Below are 13,566 nucleotides of genomic sequence, written 5' to 3'. Positions count from 1 at the left end.
AAACACACCAAAAATAAACTAAGAAAAATAAAATAAAATGATATAAATTCTTCAAACATCGGGTTGCCTTCTGACAAGTGCTTCTTTTTGTGAGAATCTTGAGCTGGACTCCCAACTTAATAAAATGTCAATCCGCTCGTTATTAATTCATCCGTTTTATCCCCCATAGTGGCATGCCCCACTCATACAACTAGGTTGTCCTTTTGAACCCAGATCTTGGGATCTCCAGTAGAGATTAGTTGCTGTATTGTTTTATGTCTACGTCTCTACTCAAGCCTTTTGTAAGCAGATCCGCAATGTTATCCTTTGACTTCACCCAACCAACCGTGATAACCCCCGTAGAGATTAGTTGTCGTATCATTTTATGTCTACGTGTAATGTGCCTTGATTTCCCATTATACATTGTACTTTGAGCTCTACCAATTGCCGATTGGTTATCACAATGTATACATATGGCCGTTACTGGCTTAGGCCATTCAGGAATGTCCTCTACAAATTGACGTAGCCATTCTGCCTCTTCAGCACAAATATCTAAGGCGATAAATTCAGATTCCATCGTAGATCTGGATATAACTGTTTGCTTGGACGATTTCTAGGATACAACAGCACCTCCACATGTAAACACATATCCACTTGTAGATTTGGAATCTTTTATGTCAGATATTGAATTTGCATCAGTGTATCCTTTGATAACTGCCGGATATCTGCCATAATGCAATCCATATTCTCGCGTGTATCTCACATACCTTAGCATCCTAGTAATACTCTTCCAGTGTTCAGAACTGGGTTTACTAGTATATCTACTTAGTCTGCTCACAACAGATTGTGACAACCCGAAATTTCTAACTTCTACATTCTTCATTTTTATCAAAGTTAGCCTCGTTTTGCTATTTTGTAATGAAGTTATGGGTCTATATAAGCGCATTAGGCTTAGTACAACCTAGATATGAGTCTTAGGAAGGGTTAAAATGTGTGTAGCATCACAAAATCGGGCCAAACACACCAAGCAAGGTGTGTACGGCCGCACACCCGAGTATGCGGCTAGCCAGCCGCACACAACCAACCGCACACCCCTCCTCCGGCAGCGCACTCTCGTCTGGCAGCACACTCATGCCTATATGATAGAGCCTTGGCCTTCCTTCAACCCTTTTCACCCTCCTAGCCAAGAACTCGTTTTCTCTCTAGTAGCTACCAATTTTTCAGCTAGATCTTCAAGTGGTAAGTGTTTCTATCCTTTGATTTGTTGATTTCTTACTCCAACTAGCTTAGATCACTGATTTCATCCATGAAATCACTCTATTTTAGTAGATCTTCAAGTGTTCTTCAACTTCACCAAGAACACCTACTAAGTTCTTGGGCTCCAAACACCCCTATAGGCTCCTACATTGTAAGTACCCTACTCTTGCATGTGTTTAGCTATATTTGAGCCTTGTTAAAAGTCCAGAACTCGATCTGAAAGGAGTGTGCGGCCCCACACCTTCATGTGGCCGTACACCCCTTATTTTGGTGCTTTAAGGCCTCAAACACAAGTAGTATTCTAGCACATGATCTAAGACACTTAGGGGATGCGAGATATAACCTTGGAATCTCATTTTTGACCATTTTTGCGAGGAGTGTGCGACCGCACACACCTGGCCGCACACTCCCATGTACGACCGCACACAGCCCTGGCCGTACACCTAGTCGCACACACATAAAAGTCGAGTTTGGTGGCCTTACACTCAAATCTAAATCCCTAAACTCATTTAGGGACTTCAATAGGTGTTTGTAACACTTAATTCTAAGTGTTTTCATGTCCCTAAGATGTGTCCATGTGTCTATTAGTGGTAATATGCCCTAAGTGTATTCATATATGTGTTATTACATGTTAAACTAGGATCCGTTTGTGCTCACGACCTCATTCGACACCCGACGATCCTATATCAATCTTTCTTTCGAGTTACTAACTTCAGGTGAGTTCATACCCCGTAATCAACCTTTGAAATGATTTTAAATGCTTTTATGGGAGGAATACAAGTTGAACTATTAAGTTATTATATCAATCACATGTGATTAATAACTGTCAATCAAATAGATTTTTGCATGCTAAACTGTTTTATTCAGCTAAAGGTTTTCAAATATTGTCTTCAAATCTCTTTTAAAGTACTATAATCTCTTTTTAAATTACTAAACTTTTATCAAAGTCTTTAAACTGATGTTCTTGTTAGATTCATGTCTATATAGATATAGTTATATAAGTAGGGTTTGAAGGACTTAGGACTGATAGCCCGCTTTATTTCATGTTCCTTGTTTGGTTGTGGACTTAGAGTATCCGGTTATTTGTCCGAGTGTCGTTGAAGTCATAGTTATATATTATGTATATCTGTTTAGATATTAAAACTCTTACTCCAGTTCATCGCCTTTGGGTAGCAAAGGTACCTAGATAACCTCTCAAGTAAACTATAGTAGGTATAGTTTAGAAACCAACAATAACTTTTATGAGGAGAAACTAGCTATATCAATATTCTAAAACATGTACTTTTAGTAAAAAGAAACGTATATAGCAATCAAAGCATGAGATACATCCTCATGACGCGGATTTCACCGTTGTCGAGTTGGTAACCAGAGTCTCCTGGAGGGAGAGCGGGCATTGCGTGTATAGATCTATACAGGACAGACCATCCCACATCCTGACTGCTAGCTACAGTCCCGACCGACCAATCCAAGGGGTGACAAATGTCACATTTATTTCGACGCCAACGGGTCGTCGTGTTTACATCCGTCAATCAGTATGGTTACGAGTATCTTCACATTTACCTTATAATTCATGGCCTTAAGGTAATTAGTACCACGGTAGTTTCTACTTATAAAACTATGGTACTATAATATTTTCCCTAATACATTAAACTTAGAACGTTTTTGATATAAAACGATAATGTAAAACTATATTTTGATAATGATAGTAACATTTGGGGAAAAGTGCTCTTTAAACTCAAAACAGTCGGGTCTTGGTAGAAGACTACTTTTAGTAGGGAAACTCATTCTTTTAAACATGAAACAGTCGAGTCTTGGTAGAAGACTGCTTTTAGTAGGGAAACTTATTCTTTTAAACATGAAACAGTCGAGTCTCGGTAGAAGACTGCTTTTTGTAGGGAAACTCATTCTCTTTAAGCATGAAACAGTCGAGTCTTGGTAGAAGACTGCTTTTAGTAGGGAAACTCATTCTTTTAAACATGAAACAGTCGAGTCTTGGTAGAAGACTGCTTTGTGTAGGGAAACTCATTCTCTTTAAGCATGAAACAGTCGAGTGTAGATAGAAGACTACTTTATTTAGAAAATATAGGATTTTCTGGAAGGAATTCAAATACTTATTAAACTTTTATCACCATCATCTAATGAGATTATTTTGAGGAAAAACATGTATTTATATCAATGTCATTAAAATACTTATGAACTCGCCAGCATTAAAATGCTGATCCTCTCTTTCAAAATAACTTGTATTCTCAGGTCGTCAGTAGACAGGTACACTCCGGGAGTTTTTGCGAAGTCAGCCTTGTACCGAGCTGCATCATATGTTATTCTCTATATCTACTTTTGGTGTTGTTGCTGAATGTAACCTATGTAAAAACTTATACTATTAATGCAATGGTTGTTGTACTTTGATTACTATATTGCATGTGTTGTGATACTTGACATGACGTCCTCCGCCCCAGAACGTTTCCGCCGTTCCGGTTTTGGGGTGTGACATAGATGCTAAGTCAGGTCTGATACAACTCATTAGATACATCAATCTGCCAAAAATTCTTGAGTATTCCACTTGATTAACACTATCATCTCTATTTTTACATAGATGTTGACTAGTGTCAATTGGAGTTCTAGCTATGCTAGTATCTCCCTTAGCAAAATTTTCAAGAATCTTATCCGCATAGTGTGTTTGACTTAAAATCAAACCACTTTGGGTTCTTGTGATCTTGATTCCAAGAATCACATCCACTAAACCCATATCTTTAATGTCGAACCTGGATTTCAACATATCCTTCGTTGATCTTATCATCTTGTCATCACTACCAATGATAAGCATATCATCAACATATAAACACAAGATGACATAACCATGAGTGGTGTTTTTCACATAGATACATGTATCACACTTATTGATTCTAAAGCCACTTTCTATCATGACTTAATCAAACTTTTGATGCCATTGTTTTGGAGCTTGTTTTAATCAATATAGAGACTTAACAAGTTTACAAACCTTGTTCTCCTGTCCCGAGGCAATGAATCCCTCAGGTTGCTCCATATAAATTTCTTCTTCCAAATCCCCATTTAGGAAAGCAGTTTTCACATACATTTGATAAACTTGTAGGTTTCTAATAGTTGCAATGGCAAGAACTAATCTAAGGGATGTTATTCGCGTTACCGGCGAATACGTATCAAAGTAATCTAGACATTCCTTTTGTCTATAACCTTTGATTACTAGTCTTGCCTTGTATTTATCAATACTGCCATTAGGTTTCATCTTTCTCTTAAAAATCCAACGGTAACCAAGTGGCTTGCTACCTAGAGGTAAATCCACTAGTTCCCACGTATGATTTTGTAAGATAGATTCTACTTCATTTTTGATGACTTCTTTCCATTGAGGTCCCTTAGAAGAAGTAACCGCCTCTTGGTAGGTTTTAGGTTCACTTTCCACCACATAGGTGTAAAAATCGTCACCAAATGATTTTTCAACTCTAGCCCTCTTACTTCTTCTTATTTCTATCTCTTCTTCCTCGGATTGAGCTTGTTCTTCCTCTCGAACAACTTTGCTATTTGGTAAAGATGGGCTTTCAACCTCCTTGTTCAAACAAGGAAATACATCTTCAAAGAATGAAGCATTCCTTGATTCCATTATGGTATTCTTGTGTATTTCAGGATTCTTAGAATCATGCACAAGAAAACGATAAGCGCTACTACTTTGTGCATACCCAATGAATACACAATCCACTATTTTAGGACCTAACTTTTGTACCTTAGGCGGTGGTACAACGACTTTAGCTAGGCACCCCTACACTCGTAAGTACATATACGATGGCTTTCTTCCCATCCAAAGTTCATACTGTGTTTCATCCTTTTCTTTGCGAGGTATCTTATGTAGAAGATATTTAATCGACAAAATAACTTCCCCCATATTGACTGGTTTACACCCGAACTAATTATCATGGCGTTGACCATTTCTTTCAAGGTACGGTTCTTTCTTTCAGCAATTCCATTGGATTGACGTGAATAGGGTGATGTGAATTCATGACGAATTCCATTTTTCGCACAAAACTCAGCATAAGGAGAAACATATTCTCCACCCCTATCACTTCTAACTACTTTAATTCTCTTGTTGAATTGATTCTCAACTTCATTTTTGTACAAGACAAACTTGTCTATTGCTTCATCTTTACTCTTAAGTAAATTTATGTAACAATATTTCGTGCTATCATCAATGAACGTAATGAAGTATTTGTTCCCACCTTGAGTGGGAATTGACTTTAAATCACATACACTAGTGTGAATTAAATCAAGAGGTTCGGTGTTTCTTTTTATTGTTTGGAAAGATAATCTAGTTTGTTTGGCTTTAACACATGTTGGACATTTGTGATTTGAGTCAATATTAAGTTTTGGTATGTATTCTAGTTTAATTAATCGTTTAATAGAATTGTAATTTACATGTCCTAAGCGACCATGCCAAACATTTTAATACTCAAGTAAATAAGTAGAACTGGAACTTGTTATATTAATTTTGTTTGTCGCCATTACATTCAATTTGAACATGTCATTCAAGGCATATCCTTTCCCCACAAACATACCATTCTTAGACAAAACAAACTTGTATGACTCAAACACAAGCTTAAAACCAAACTGATTCAATAAACCACCCAACACTAGATTCTTACAAAGTTTAGGAACATACAAAACATCCCTAAGTTTCACATCTTTCCCCAAAGTCATTTTAAGAATGACATCACCAACACCTTTGATATTTGCGGTAGCTACATTTCCCATGAAGAGCTTTTCACCATCTTCAACTTCCTTGTAGGTGTTGAAAACACTCTTATCATGACACACATGGCAAGTAGCCCCCGTGTCAATCCACCACTCCTTTGAATTTGTATTCATGAGATTCACCTCAGAGACCATAGTCGTGAGATCAGTTATCATGGCTACCAACTCCATGTTATCATCCACCATGTTTGCTTGATGGTTTTCCTGCTTAGGTTGCGGGCACTCCGAAGCCTGGTGACCCCGTTGGCCATAATTGTAGCACTTGAACTTCTTCTTGAATGTTCTTGCCTTGGGGCCTAAGTTTTTGCCCATTGCTTTCCCTTTGTGAGGTCCTTTTCTTTTGCTATTGGAATTTTGACTATCTTGCACAATATGAACCTTAGAAGATTCAACTTCACTGGCTTTCTTCAAAGCCATTCGATTGTCTTCTTTAATGCGAAAACGCACCATCGGTTTCTCCAGAGACATCTCCTTTCGCTTATGCTTAAGGTAGTTTTTGAAGTCTATCCAACCGGGAGGAAGCTTTTCAACCATTGATGCAACTTGGAAAGACTCATTAAGATCCATCTCTTCTGTATTGTTATCATGTATAATGACCTGAAGGTCTTGGACTTGACTCATAACAGATTTTGCATCAACCGTTTTGTATTCCAAGAACTTAGCAGCAACATGCTTACTGGTATCAGCATCTTTTGTATTATACTTCCTTTCCAAAGACTCGCATAGTTCCTTAGCAGTTGCAACTTTACAATAGACATTATAAAGTGCATCAGTTAGCCCATTCAACACATAGTGGCGGCACATAAATTCTGAATGCTTTCAAGCATCCATTGCATTCACAGATTGAGCATCAACCTGCCCCTCAACAATTACAGGAGCATTTTTTGTTAGGAACTGAGCCAAGTTCAAAGTGGTCAAGTAGAATAACATCTCCTTCTACCACCTCTTGAAGTTCAGACCAGAAATTTTTTCAGGTCGCTTAACATTATTAGCCATGATGTTTGGAACAGGTGCATTTGGGTTCACAACAGGGTTAACAGCAGCAGCAGGAGTTCCAGTAGCAACAGGAGTTCTAGTCATTCTGAAAGAATCGCAATCACAGTTAAATTGATTACAGCAAAAAATCGATACACGATCGATTTAGAATAAAAAGAACAGAAAACGAAAGATTTAGAACAAAGGAAATTCTGTTTAAGAATGTTAGAATAAGGATTTCGTTTTCTTCTTGAAAGATTCCTATAAGAAAAAGGTTAGTAGTAAACGTAGTGGATGAGGCTCGAGTTGGACTCGATTCCCTTAAACAGATTCGTCGTCTATTCACATGGGTACAACAATTGTACAGAGAAGGAGGAGGAAGCAGAGTATTTTCATTTGTGTGTTGAATGAAACAGTTGAACATGTAATGACGTGTCCACGGGTCGTGCCTATGCATAATTTCAGTGATTTTGGTCTACGAAATCCAAGATTTACACCCCTGCATGCGGGTAGGTCTTGAAGTAAAAACCATAGACACAAGCTTGTAAGCCTTTCATGCATTCAAGCTTATAAACGTAGATGAGTTTGGTCTTTCTACCATTGTGGGACTCATTTCCACATTCATCTCTTTTGCTAACTTTATTCTCAAATACCCGTCTTTGAGTATCGATATCTCATTCACATATACTCCATTTTGGACATATAGTATATCGTTTTGAAGTTCTCAAGGAGGAGAACACAAACCCACTAAGAGTTAATTACATATACAACATATGTATACATTTATATATGTCCAAAGTTAGTAAATATATAAATATTTATACTAAAATTTTCCAACACCAACTACATTTTCATGAAACAAAGAATTACAACGGTTGATACTATATATTTGATACAATTAGCTTTTTAATTGCAGAACTTCATTATTCCATTGGTAAAATTTAGTTTTTATTCTGAAATAAATAGTAAAGAAATAGAAATGAAAATAATTTATTGCTCTTAATGAAAATATTTTTTATTTCTGAAAGAAATAGCAATGTATTTTGCAAAAAAAACAAGCTTATTTAAAGTAACAATGTACTTTGCGAGTACATTTTTATTTTTGTAAAGATGGATAAAATTGTTTCTATCTTTTGATTGTTGTAAAATAGTTGCTTACATTTGCAAAAAAAACATTTTTTTTAATTACTAAATAATTTTTTTAATTTCTAAATACTTATGTTAACTATTATTTTTATTTGTCAAGTAAAAATAATATGAAAATGATACATGTTATTGTTCTGATAAAAAATATTTGAAAATCGACCGAACACTATTATTTTCTATATTTATATGGAAATAGCAACCCAATAGTCATAAAGGGAATGGTAGGCCGTAAGTGCAACAACACGAACCAACTGTATTGATGCTCTTTTATAGCATTTTACTATCATCTTTTTAAATTGTAGAAAATTTTACAATATACTTTAATTTCTTTACAACTAGCAGCTATACAGATGTTGGGTTGCAATTACTTTTTGCTTGGCGGTTTTACCCTCAAATTTCAGTAAATTTGGTATCAAATCCTACTGTGCACCACAATAACACTAATTAACATAAATAACATACTTTGCAAATGAATATCTTCCGGTCCCCGCAACGCGGGGATCTTTTCTAGTTACTTAATAAAATATCGTACACATACGTAAAAAAACAAAAATTCATAATAAAATATCTTACAAATGCATTAAAATATAATTAAAAGAAAATATACTTAAAATAAACAACAAAATGAACTAATTAGAACTATAATTAGTTTCCATAAAACTTCGAAAACATTTTATGTTTTCTTCTTCGGGTGAAAAGATATCCTTTTGTAGCAATGTATTCAAATGCACAAATTTCAACTCCATTAGCTCACTTTCATTCATTTTTCTCCCCTTTACTAGTAGAAAAATGGCCAATGGCCACAATTTTGTCAAAACATATCGACTATTGATTTGCTTATTTTCATAACTAAAGCTCATTTTTTTTTGAACGACAGCAAACAAATATATTAAAACAAAACTAGCAAGACGCTAGAAATACAGACCATTAAGACTGAGTAGGATTTTGAAGCCACAAACTCCAATTAATCCTAGCCTTAGAGTTAGGAGACGAGAACCAACGAAACGAAATATCAACAATGGAATCAAAAATCCTATCTTTTCTAGGCTTATTACTACTAAACAAAATACCATTACGGAACGTCCAAAGCACCCAAATGACCACAGAAAAAACCGAGTCAACAAGCGCCCGTTGTTGCCTAACATTAGGCCTCGCATCAATCCAGTCCATCATGTCTATCATAGTGAGAAAAACATGGATATCCAAATCAAGCCAAAGACTAACCCGCCTCCAAATTTGAGTAGCAACTGTGCACTAAATAAACAAGTGCAACACGTCTTCAGTAGCATCGTGACACAATGGACACAAAACCAAGTCAAGATCCACCCCTCTCTCCACCAACTTCGACCTAACAGGGGGCCTATACATCAATAAACGCCAAATAAAAACATTTATTTTAATAGGAACTGAGCGATTTCATCGAGTGGGCAAGGAACCCGATGGAAGTCTCGAATCATCGATCCAATTCCTAGTCGATTTAACCGAAAAGCACCTCGAATTATCAAGATTCCAAACCCATTTGTCTAACTTTGTGCCAAGATGAAAGCCATCCAACAAAGACATCAAACTCGTAAGCCGCTCCTGTTCAACCCCTCCTCTAATATCACGACGTCAAGCAAAAACCCAACCCGTTGGAGACCAATAGTCTCTAACTAAAGAATTTTAATTAGAAGCTAGAGCAAACAATCTTCCGAGTTGCACCATAATAGGAACATCCAAGCACCAGACATCATGCTAAAACCGAATGCTAGCTCCATTCTCGGTCACTCTAGCCATGGCATTCGAAGGCAGAAACCCACTCTCGTGAAGATGATTAATATACCCAACAATTTTTTGCCAAACACCACCACCACTTTGTATTCTCGAGACCCCAGAAAAACCTCCCCCTTCACCATAAAAAAACTTTAAAACTTTCACCCATAAGGCTTCAGGCTCATTAAAGAATCTCCATTTCCATTTATATAAAAGTACCAGGTTAAAAGCATCTAAACTACTAATACCCAAACCACCCTGGTCAAAAGAGTTTAACGCCAAATTCCACTTAACCCAATGAATACGTTTTTGACCCTCTTCCATACCCCCAAAAAAACGAGCCCTCATATTCTCCAAAGCCTGCAAGACAGCAACAAGAGGCCTAAAAATAGACAAGTAATAAATATCAAGGCTACCCAGGACTGACTTAACAAGAGTTAAGCGACCACCAATAGATAACAATCTAGCTTTCCAAGACGCCAATCTCTTCTTGAAGCGATCTATAATTATTTGCCATCCTATAACACGCACCATAGATTCGCCAACCGGAACACCAAGACACAGAAACGGAAAAGATCCAGCCGAGCAGCCTATAAAAGAAGCAAGATTGGTGATTTCAGACCTACCACCCCCCACGCCATATAGACTAGATTTAGAAAGGTTGAGATTTAGACCCGAGACTAAATAAAAACATCTCAACACCCGAATCAAATTTCAGACATTATTCTCATTCCACTCTCCCAGAAAAATAGCATCATCTGCATAAAACAGATGAGAGATAGCTAAATCTTGTGACTCAAGTTGGGCCCCCCCTAAACACACCTTCCGACACCGCATCCTCCATAGCAATATGAAGGCCCTCCATAACAATAATGAAGAGAAAAGGCGACAAAGGGTCACCTTGTCTCAAACCTCTAAACAACTGAAACTCATCCGTAGGGCAACCATTCAAAAGAACTAAGGAATGAGCATTTGAAAACATCCCCTAGTCCAAGCCCTCCATCTTTCCCCAAAACCAAGAAACATCATAATCCTGTCAATATAATCCTAACTCACTGAATCATACGCTTTTTCAAAGTCAACTTTAAAAATCATCAGTTTCTTCTTCTTGTGCTTGAACCACCGAACCATCTCATTCACAAGAAGAGGGCCATCTAGAATTTGCCTGGAGTTGAGAAAAGCAGATTACTCCAACCCAATAACATCATGCAGGACCGGAGCTAACCTATTAGCCAACAGCTTAGCAATAATCTTAAACTGCATACCAATGAGACTAATAGGCCGATAATCATTGATACGAAGAGGATTGTCAATCTTAGGAATCAACGTAACAGAAGAAGAATTACACCCAATGGGAAACCTAGGATTGACACAAAATTCCTGCACAAAAGCCACCACATTATCACCCAAAATCTCCCAAAAATGCCTGAGAAACCGGAAAGAGAATCCATCTGGACCCGGCGCCCGATCCAACCCACAATCCCAGACCGCACTCTTGATCTCTTCAGTAGAGAACACTGAATCAAGAGAAATAGCCGTGCCCGGATCAAGAGATCTGAATCTATCACTCTTACGGCCCATCGGAACACCCTTAAAAGGTTGGAATTTAGATGCATAAAAATCATATAAGGCTTTTTTAACTAGAAGGGGATCCGCAACCCACTCCCTGTCAATAGAGATGCCTCTAATAAGTCTCTTACGTCTTCGTTGCTTCAACATGGCATGAAAAAAAGCTGAGTTCTCGTCCCCCTCGATAGCCCATTTAAATCGAGCTTTTTGGGTTGAATCAAGAGATCGAGACTTTTCCAAGGAAGCCAGATCACCGAGAATAGCCCTTCTCTCCCGAGCCAAATCATCACACGAGCCACCATCATCAAAGATCTTATCAATATCAACCAATCAAGATAAGAGACGGTTACTAGAGCCTCTAGATTCCTCCTTATAACCCGCAACCCATTTTTTTATCCGCTCTTTCAAGAATTTAAGTTTATTTTTTAACACAACAAACTTAGTCCAAGACCTGTCAACCACGAACTCCTTGACAACATCTTTCACCATATCATTAAATCCATCAAGCTCTAACCAAGAGTTGAAGAATTTAAATGATGAAGGACCATAATCCACCAAAGACACATGCAAGAAAATAGGGCAATGATCAGACAACCTTCTATCAAGAACCAAAACTTGAAGGTGATCAAATCTATCATAAAAAGCATCATCCACCAAAAACCTATCCAGCTTACTTAACTTGGAACCAACATCATTGATTCTAGTGAACCGCTTCCCAATCATAGGCACATGAATGAGACCCATATCATCAATAAAATCATTAAAAGCAGAAGCTGTAATAGGACAAAAAACGGACCCCATTCTTTCAGTCACCTCCCTAACAACATTAAAGTCTCCAAAAAACACATAATTCCCCCCATTCCTCCTTTTAAAATCCTTAAGATAATGCCACAGGTCAAATTTCTCCTGGACACCTTGAGGAGCATAGATATTAACCATGTAACAAGGAAAACTAAAAGGAACCCAAACTCCTCCAACTATAACCACATTATCCGTACAATGAACACTGCTTTTCACAAACACATTAGGGTCCCAAACAGAAAGAATACCCCCTGAGAGACCCCGAGCACAACTACACGCAAAATCAAAACATGGATTACCCCACATACTCCTAACTTTGAACAAATCAATTTTTGTCATTCTAGTCTCCTGTAACACTAGAAATGACACCCCATTCTGGATACACAACGAATGAACCCAACTTCTTTTTAGAGAAGTTCGGGTACCACAAATATTCAAAGATAGACAATTGATCTATGCACTTGTACCACACCAATGCTAGACAAGATTTTAGAAATCTTATCCTTATGAGATTTCATGTCATGCCCAAGAAGATCACCCATTTCAAAGTATTGTTTCAAGACATCCTCAATATCCTCTACACCCATCAGAACTTTCTTCTTTAACAATTTAGAAGAAACATGTGAACCAGAGGATCTCGACGCCGAGGCGTTAAGATTAAAATTCCCATGTAACTTCTCACGCTGGAACCCTGGAGGTTGAGATAAAGATTCCGAAGCCCCACCCCCCACTACTCCACCCTGTCAAACTTCCTCCTTAGCCGGCGAAGAAACACTCTAATGCCTAGTTGGCGACTTCACCGATGCATCAACCTGGATCGATTTGACCTGCTCATCATCTTCAAAGCATCTATCCACCTTCTTCTTCCTTCCACTAGTTTGAAAAAAATGACCTTTTCTATCTACAAAACCGGCTCCTCGATCAACTAAATTTGGAGTGTTATCCACATTAAAAGAATCCACCACCTCCTCATCACCCTTACCCTCTTGACAATCCTTTTGTAGATCACACGCATCTTCACCAAAAAAATCATTGGCTTCCTCTTCATCCGACAAGTCTGGAATATCCAAGCCCACCTCCCCCTCTTCCAATATATCCGGTTCCCAATTAAAAACTTCACGAACTGCCACATCATACTCAATACCTTGGACAACCACTTTAAATGCCTCATGGATCAAAGTCGGCTTAGACGTCCTAATACACACCCTTTTGATTGCCAATGGAGCATCCCCATCATCATCTAGAAAACATACATCATCCCACATGCTAGCCACCTTAGAAACATCATCTTCATTCCATGCACAACAAGGC

This window comes from Lactuca virosa, chromosome 4 (assembly GCF_052849685.1).
Source record: "Lactuca virosa cultivar CGN04683 chromosome 4, Lactuca_virosa_CGN04683_v6, whole genome shotgun sequence".
Lineage (NCBI taxonomy): Eukaryota > Viridiplantae > Streptophyta > Magnoliopsida > Asterales > Asteraceae > Lactuca > Lactuca virosa.
Note: the sequence above shows the minus strand (reverse complement) of the source record.